General features: G+C 39.0%; 2 pseudogenes; both read left to right on the top strand.

Moving 5' to 3' along the window:
- Window positions 1–1,100: 1,100 nt before the first annotated feature.
- Window positions 1,101–2,404, top strand: LOC148293870 (uncharacterized; annotated as a pseudogene).
- Window positions 2,405–7,669: 5,265 nt separating this feature from the next.
- LOC110770119 (long chain acyl-CoA synthetase 9, chloroplastic-like) overlaps window positions 7,670–8,641 on the top strand; it is a 64,681-nt pseudogene continuing 63,709 nt past the window's right edge.

Genomic DNA, 8,641 nt, shown 5'->3' with positions numbered 1-8,641 from the left:
TTTCTGTATTTATTTTGTAAGTGTTGAAATTGCTTAGTCTGATGGTTGGTTATGATTTTATGTTTCAATTTCCTTTTTGTATTGGCTTTTGATTTCAGATTTGATTGGAGGTGTTGAAATTGTATTATTTGATAGCAAAACAGCGATTGTATATGTCAAAATCTCGTAGGTTTCTAATTCTGTAAATCTAAAATTTTTTGGAATTGTGGTTCTTGGGTTTGTTTTATTGTTCAGATTGCATTCATCCATTTAATTCTGTAAATCTGAATTTTTTTGGAATTGAGGTTCTTGGGTTTGCTTCACAGAATTGAATGATGCAAAACACCTGTTTTTCTTTTTTATTTAGGTAGAAATTATTCTAGTATATTTTGCAATTAAGTTTTCTTGATTGATTTTTTTATTTATTGCTACTTGATACTGGAGCATTTGGGGACTCCATGAGTTTCTGCATTTGAGTTGTTGGTATTTTGGTGAATGAATATGTTTAATATTGAATTTGTCCTTGATTAGTTGTTGAGGTTTTTTTTTTTTTTTATAATTATAAATTTTTGGCCAAGGAGGTTGAACTTTGAATGCTTGTTCAGTCGTGCAGATGTCAGACCTTATCAAAAGTCGTAAGGCAGTGACAACTGCACAGCATTTGCCTCCCCCGGCTATGACGTCAGCTGCCACTGCTCCAGCACAGGTGGATGTTATGCCGGTTGTTCCGAGGTCTCCCATGTGCTGGCGTCATTTGAGTCATCAGTGGCGCAACCTGTTAGCGCCAGGCGGCGTAATCGCCCCCCCAGCACGACCAACACTACTTCGCCCTTCGCTACTTGTGCATCGGAGTCACAACCAAGTAAAGATTTCCTTCAACTCCAGCTGTTTCGGACCAAGATTTTAGAAGGAATATATATTTAACGTTAATTTTATATTTCTTTGCAGCCAAGAAGAACACCCGGGGACCTTGTCGCCAATTGAAGACGGCGAAGGTCACCCAGGTGACCAACAGTCGTATCAACATCGGATACGACGAGCCGCATCGGGTTGCACCAACGGTGGACTAGCATAGCTCATTGGCCCACCATATTGGTCACGTCGTTCGAACTTATTGCCCGATGAAATGGAAGTCTTGGAAGGTCATGCCTGACGAGGTGCGGAAGGAGGTGCGCGGACACCTGTCGGTATGTATTCTAACTTTTAATTGTTTTCCCTTCAAATTTTATATATTTCTAATACTTAATGTATGTAAAGAATTTATTGCAGACAACACTACAATTTAGAGAACCTCGAGGACGAGTTGTTGGTGTTCGTCAATAGACTCTTTGCTGAGAGGTACAAGCAGTGGAAGAGTGACCTGCACCACCATTTTCAAGCATATGATGATCCGCAGGTCGCTCTTCAGGAGGGTTGCCCGAATTAGCCTGAGGGGCGGGAGGATAGTTGGGAGTGGCTCTGCGGTCATTTTCAGGAGGCCGCTTATGTGGTATTTTTTAATATTAAGTTTAAAATTATTACACATTTCTTTCTAATATTTATTTAATTTTTTATATTTCATTTGAATTTCAACTAATACGTTTTATTTTTTGTATAACAGAAGAAGGCCAAAGCAAATAAGGGCAATAGGGAGAAGAAGACTCTTCTCCACCATTCAGGTTCCAGGCCCTTCTCCTATAGGATGGAGGCGCGGCGGCGGGTAATAATAAAGTCTTTTTAATTTAATTTTTAATATGTCATTAATATTAATTTGTATTTTTCATACTAACATTTTTCTTCTCTTTTTCAATTCAGGGGGGGAGGGTCCAAATTCCCTGAGATTGACGTCTTTAGCGACGTTTATGTTCGACCTGGGAATGAGTTGGCCGACTCCCTTCATGTAAGTAGTTAATTTAAATTATTATCTTACGCATTCAAGTTTTATGGTTATTATATGAATGTTTTAATTAATATTTTATGTTATGTTAAACAAACGATGATGATGGAGAAGAGCCAGTTGGTTCTTCAGGAGTCCGCCTCCCAGCTTCCTCCCGATAAGCCGCTCGAGTCCGTCGCTCCTCCACAGGATGCGGGGTTTCAGATCTTGACGGAAACCTTGAATCAGAGTCTCGAGAGGCGGCCAGTGACATACTGTCGCGGGATGGGGAATGCCCGGTGGCGGGAACCTAGATGCTGTTCTTCGTCGCAGTCAAACAGTGCTTTGACAGCAAAGGTGGCCCAGCTTGAAACCCAGATGTCCCAGATGTCACAGTTTCTACAGTCCCTCGCCCGGTCCGGCGTTCCCATACCGCCTTTTCCCTCGTCGACCTCTGATCCCATCCAACCCTGGCATGGCCACCACACCTCTGCCCCTGTCGACAATGTCCAGACCTCCGAGCCGCATTTGCCAGACGACCAAGTAGATTTTCAAACATTGTTTGATTAGTTTTTTACTTTTTTAATTACATTTTAAATATTTCTCTTGTACTATACATTTATATTATGTTATAAAAAAAATTTCCTCTTCATTACATTTTTTTTATTGTAATTTCATTTTATTACCCAAAAAAAAAATTATTTATTTTTTTAACAAAAAAAATAAAATTTATTTATTTTTGCGTGACGAAACATTTGTCATCGCGCAAAATCACTTTTTTACAAAATACAAAACCGTAAAAATAAATTTTAAAACAATAAATTTTAAGTTTGTGCGACGAAAGTTTTCGTCTCTCTGAAAACAATGCGACGAATAAATTTTCGTCGCTACATATTTGCACGACGAACACGAATCGTTGCTCTGTGTTCTTGCAACGACTGTTATTTCGTTGCGCAAATATTTGGGACACGAAACTTTCTCTCGTCTCGATTTGTTAGCGCGACGAAGATGTCGTCGCTTTGTGTTCTTGCAACGACTGTGTCTTCGTCGCGCAAATATTTGTGCGACGAATAATATGTCGTCCATGAAATTTTGGTGCAATGAAGAATTTTGCGAGACCACAATACAACTGTTGGTCGCTCAAAGTCTTTCTTCACAATCATTGCGCACCGGATATTGCGCGACGAAGGTTTTGTCGCGCTGATATTTGTGCGACTTTATTTTACGTTGCGCGACAAACTGTTCTTCGTCGCGCAAACTATAAAATGTACTAGTGGGAGGAGAAAAACTTCAATGTCACAGGAACGCCACTGTCAGTAAACCACGTACGTATTGATAAGTACATAATTATTACGTTATTTACCCATTAAAATTTGTTTGCTAATAATTAATTTGGCTAAGTTGGTGTGTTATATGTTTTATTTATTTTATTCCAATTTGAGCAGTTTATTCATTTAGTAGTATTTGCAGATACTCAAACACTTTGAATTAAATATAGAGTAATTGTTGCAAACGCTACATATGAAATTCCTTGTCTTAATATCTTTCCCACTAGCTAACATCAAACAACAAGATATAATTTGATCTCCTTTCGTCATAATGGTCGACCCACCCTTTACCATTAAAAATGGATTATTCTTGTGGTAGCGGGAAATGCAAAGAGAGAGGTGGCTGGCCACCAAAGGAAAGATAGCTCCAGCAAGATAAAGGAAAAGCAAGAAAGATTTATCAAATGCAAAAGTGGTAATGCATTGATATAAATAAAACAAAAGGCGTCCTTAAGGAAAGATAGCTCCAGCAAGATAAAGGAAAAGCAAGAAAGATTTATCAAATGCAAAAGTGGTAATGCATTGATATAAATAAAACAAAAGGCATGAAGGACGCTGCCAGGACTAGATAAACAATGAAAGTGGAGCATCAATTGAAGAATTAAAGATGAGGAAGGCTACGGCAGTGGCATGATGGGATAATAGTTTAATCAGGCATGTTGCAATCGGATTACAATAAGAGCAGCTCCCATTCCGATAAATAGATCATTGATGCAGCTTCAACACAGACCGAGAATATCACTTCTTGAGTTTCCTCTCCTTCCTAGTTTTAATTTCTGTTTTAGTTTTTATGGGGAACTAACTCCCTAGCTAAGGCTAGGGAGAGGCTTTCAACATAAATGTGTAATTTATTTAGTTTGATCCGAATTTAAGTTTAACGTAAGTGATTTTTATTATGGTTGTTCAAATAAAATTGGTAGTTTTTCTGTTTATTTAATTGATGAGTGTTTTCAATCTACTCATAGGTTCAGTCAAGCTTTTCCTATAGTTTGGTAAAAACATTCATGCTTTTGAGTGAGGAGCGAACTATTAGAATAAGTAAAGATTATTTTTTTGATAGTTTGTCGCCAAATGGTACATGTTATGCTTAAAATATTTCTCAAGGAAGATTAAAAGGAGTTTTAAATATTTGAACAATTACTTTTAGGAATCATCCTTTATGGATCAAATTAATATGAATTGCATGTTTATGCTGAAAGTGGAACCCAATGCCTTAGTGTTTTAATCAATTAAATTTTCTTTAAATCAAATCTTGCTTAAATCTACTTCTCAATCACAATTGTTCTTTTTTAGCTCTGTTATTTTCTTTACACCGCTCTCTGTGGATACGACGCTCGGACTTCCGAGCTACACTGCTATACGACACCTCCCCTTGGGTTTTGCAAAGTGGTATTACATTTTATTGGCTTGGGATACTTACATGGTTTGTTGACAGTGGCATCCCTGTGACAGGGAAGTTTTTCTCAAAAGAGAGAGAAGAGAAAATGGGTGCATAACATTTTTTTATTGTTTAAAATTGGAAGTAAAATTAGTTGCTAGCTGTCGACATTTTATTGGGGGAAATTTGCATAAATACCACCTGAACTTTTGGGCATGTGCGTTAATACCACCTGAACTTTGAATTTTTATTTTTAACCACCTGAACTTTATAAAGTGTTGCAATCCACCACCTATATCTAACTCTGTTAAAATTTCCGTTAAGTTTAATGGCATTTCCGTCAACTTACTATAACTAAAAATAATTAAAAAAACAGAATTTGGAAGTATAAAAAAATTAACCTAATTGCACCACACCTTCCCTAACCCTACCCTTTTCCAACGCCAATTCTCCCCCTCACCCTCATGGGGAATTAAAGATTCAAAACTCATTTTTATCTTTTCATACAAAACTTTAGGAAAAAAAAAAAAAATCAGAAACTCATCCATCAATTGGACCACCTGTGATATATACCATTTATATTAGATTTAATTTTAAGTTTTAATTTTAATTTAGGTGCATAGGCATAGCCATAGAATGGTCATTCATGGCTGGGTCGATGAGTGTAATTAGATTAACTTTTTTTTTTGGAAGCTGCTGTGTAATCGGGTTAACTTTTTTATTTTTTAAATTCTTTTTTATTTTTATAATTATTTTTAGTTACAATGAATTGACAAAAATAACCACAAGATGTGGCGTGGTGGTTGCTTACCTCGTCCCTTAACCATGTGGTCAGGGGTTCGATCCCTGCCTATGGGAATGGAGCACATTTCGTGGCCAGCCGTTTACCTCTTCGGAGAGCACTTGCGGCGAGGGGAATAGTCACTACTACCGGCGGTGGATACCTCGGGATTTATCCAAAAAAAAATGACAAAAATGCCTTTAAATTTAACGGAAGCTTTAATAGAGTTAGACATAGGTGGTGGATTACAACACTCTACAAAGTTCATATAGTTAAAAATTAAAATTAAAAGTTCAGGTGGTCTTAGCGCACAAACCCAAAAGTACATTTATGCAAATTTCCCTTTTATTGGCTTGGGACATTTACGTGGTTTGCTGACCGTGGCATCCCTGTGACAAGGAAGTTTTTCTCAGGAGAAGGGGCTCGTGTCCCTTGTGGTCCTTACGTGATCGTGACCCTCGTGGTCCCTACGTGATCGTGACCCCCGTGGTCCCTACGTGCCTGTGAACTACGTGGTGCCAGCCAACAAGTCAAGCACACCATTAATTGCTTTCACACCTCCAGCTAGCACACCATTAATTGCTTTCAAACCAACAGCTAGCACCAAAACGATCGGTCGCCTCCCTTTGTCTCAGGAATTTGAGATGAAGGATTTAGGTGCTCTGAAATACTTCCTCGAAATTGAAGCAGCAAGGTAAAAACCTGGTATATTTCTTTCTCAAAGAAAGTATGCGATGGATCTACTCACTGAAACAAGAATGCTTGGATGTAAGCGTGCTGACACACCCATTTAGATGAATCACAAGTTGGGTGAAGACATATACCGGTTGCCAACCAATAAGGAACAATACCAGCGCCTTGTTGGAAGGTCCATATATTTGGCACACACAAGACCATATATTGCATATGCTGTGAGTGTGGTTAGTCAGTTTATGCATTCACCCAATGTTTCACATAGGAATGCAGTTGATTGGATCTTAAGATACTTAAAGTCAGCGCCTGCAAATGAATTAATGTTATCAAAGAATGGAAATCTTGAAGTTGTTGGATATGTTGGAAAATTGGCTCGCATAATGGATACAAGCAAAGGGGAAAGCAACCGATCGCTGGGCACTGGCGACCGGTCGTTTTGAAGCAGATTGGAGGTCTGGAGCGAAAACAGCGAGCGACCGATCGCCAGCTTCACGCGACCGGTCGCTGAAGAAAAATGCGACTTTGCCTAAAAGCGACCGGTCGCCCAGTCCTGGCGACCGGTCGCTCTGGTCGTGATGTTTCGATTCTCTAGGCAATTTCAACTCCTCTGTCAGTGTGCTATCGCTTTCTACCTATTTGCAAGGTCATTTTAGGTCACTCTAGACTTAAATGAAATGGGGCAAGCTACTAGAAAGCTAAGAGAGCATTTAAGGAAAGTTGTCGACTTGTTTCAAAGAGTACCTACTCTATGGTTCTATATAGGGTGCTTGAACATGTAGCTATTAATGTCTAGCCTTTGGTCTGCCCAACCTGTGGTCCATGTCAGGTAATTAAGGGCAAAACATGGGAGGAAAGAAGGAGTCTTTTCTCAAGTCCAAAGACTTGTCTATTAAAGGGAAGAGGAAGCAAGACAGCAAAAGTGAGAGGAAAAGTAGCTGGAAACTAGTGAGTCCAGGAAATACCAAGGGAAAGAGAGAGTTCTCAAGTGTATCAAGGTGTTTGAGCAAGGGTGTGAGAGAAACAGATTGTGGGCGTAGTGTTCTAAGGGGGTTTCTTTTGTAAACCAAAGTTGTAACATATCTTCATTAGTGAAATTTCTCAAGGGGATCACTAAAGAGGATGTAGGCAAATTGTTGAACCTCTATAAACACTTGTGTCATTTGTGCTTGGTTAATTTTCTCTGTGTGTGTGTGTAAGACTCATCCATCATTGAGTTTGTCTAAAGTCCATCAACAACAAGGTCTAAAGGGGAGTGAGTTAGTTCCTAATTCACAACAGGATATACAGATGTTGATTGGGCTGGTTCCATTACAGATAGACGCTCTACATCGGGTTACTTTACATTCGTTGGAGGTAACCTAGTCACTTGGTGGAGTAAAAAACAAAAATGTGGTTGCTTGGTCTAGTGCAGAAGCAGAGTATCGAGGTATGGCTCAAGAAGTTTGTGAATTATTGTAGATCTGGCATACCTTACCCTCGCTCATATACTTGAATTAGCAGCGGAGGTATGGAGAATATGTAAGCTGGCTACATTGCACGGCTGCAGTAATTCAATGAGCATTTTTTTATATTTATGATTCTTATCTTGTTATGTTCTAATATCTCTGTGGTACTTGATTTAACAAGTTTTTTTTTAATCTGTATTGAAGAATGTCATGGTTGCCTTGGAAAGTGCCACAGGGTATGTGGATCTCCATTGACTCTTATTGATACTTCAAGTAAAATAAAGAAGGGAACAAAAGGTGATGCAACTGTGCTTGCGCCAACTCTATTGACAGCAGTCCCTGCAAATCGTGTTCGAGACGGAGTGCTGAATAATGTTTTTGAATCTCGGCAGGCTCATGATTTTTACATATTTAAATACCTATGCCTGTCCACATATAGATCATTTGTGCGTGTGTGTGTAAAACCTGGTTTCAAAATTACGCCAGTTTTGTCAACGTTGTATCTTCATAATGGTTCAGGTAAATGCAAAGGGTGGTCTATCCAAGAGATTTTTTCACTTGGCATATGCTCGTAGGTTGTCTGCTGTGAATGGTAGTTGGTTTGGGGCCTGGGGCCTGGAAAAGTTTCTGTGGAACTTTCTTGTGTTTAGAAAGGTCCGTGCAGTTCTAGGAGGTAGCATCCGTTTTATCCTTTCTGGTGGTGCTCCTCTTTCGGGTGATACTCCAGGATTCATCAACATTTGCATTGGGTTAGTACTTTTAGCTCCCTTCTGTGTCCGGTTAATTGATTGGCCCGAAGGAGGATATGTTAAAACTGATTCCCCAACGCCTCGGGGAGAGATAGTCATCGGTGGTCCAAATGTTACACTTGGTTATTTCAAAAAAGAAGAAAAAACAAGAGAGTCATACAAGGTAGACATTCAAATATTTCATACCGGTATTCTTTTGGTTGCAACTACCCACCAAAGATAAATGTTCAATAGATCCTAACTTTGGGGGTTTTGTTTTTGGTTTTATTGTGAAAAGGTTGATGAGAAAGGAATGAGGTGGTTCTATACAGGTGACATAGGGCAATTTCACGCTGATGGTCGTCTTGAGATACAATCTTGGCCTTCCTGCCTTATAGTTTCTCCAGGCAGATTGATTACCATGATGTTTATTTATCTTATACATTATGCATCT

This window comes from Prunus avium, chromosome 6, assembly GCF_965620075.1.
Source record: "Prunus avium chromosome 6, drPruAviu1.hap1.1, whole genome shotgun sequence".
Lineage (NCBI taxonomy): Eukaryota > Viridiplantae > Streptophyta > Magnoliopsida > Rosales > Rosaceae > Prunus > Prunus avium.
This window is presented reverse-complemented; position numbering and strand designations above follow the sequence as displayed.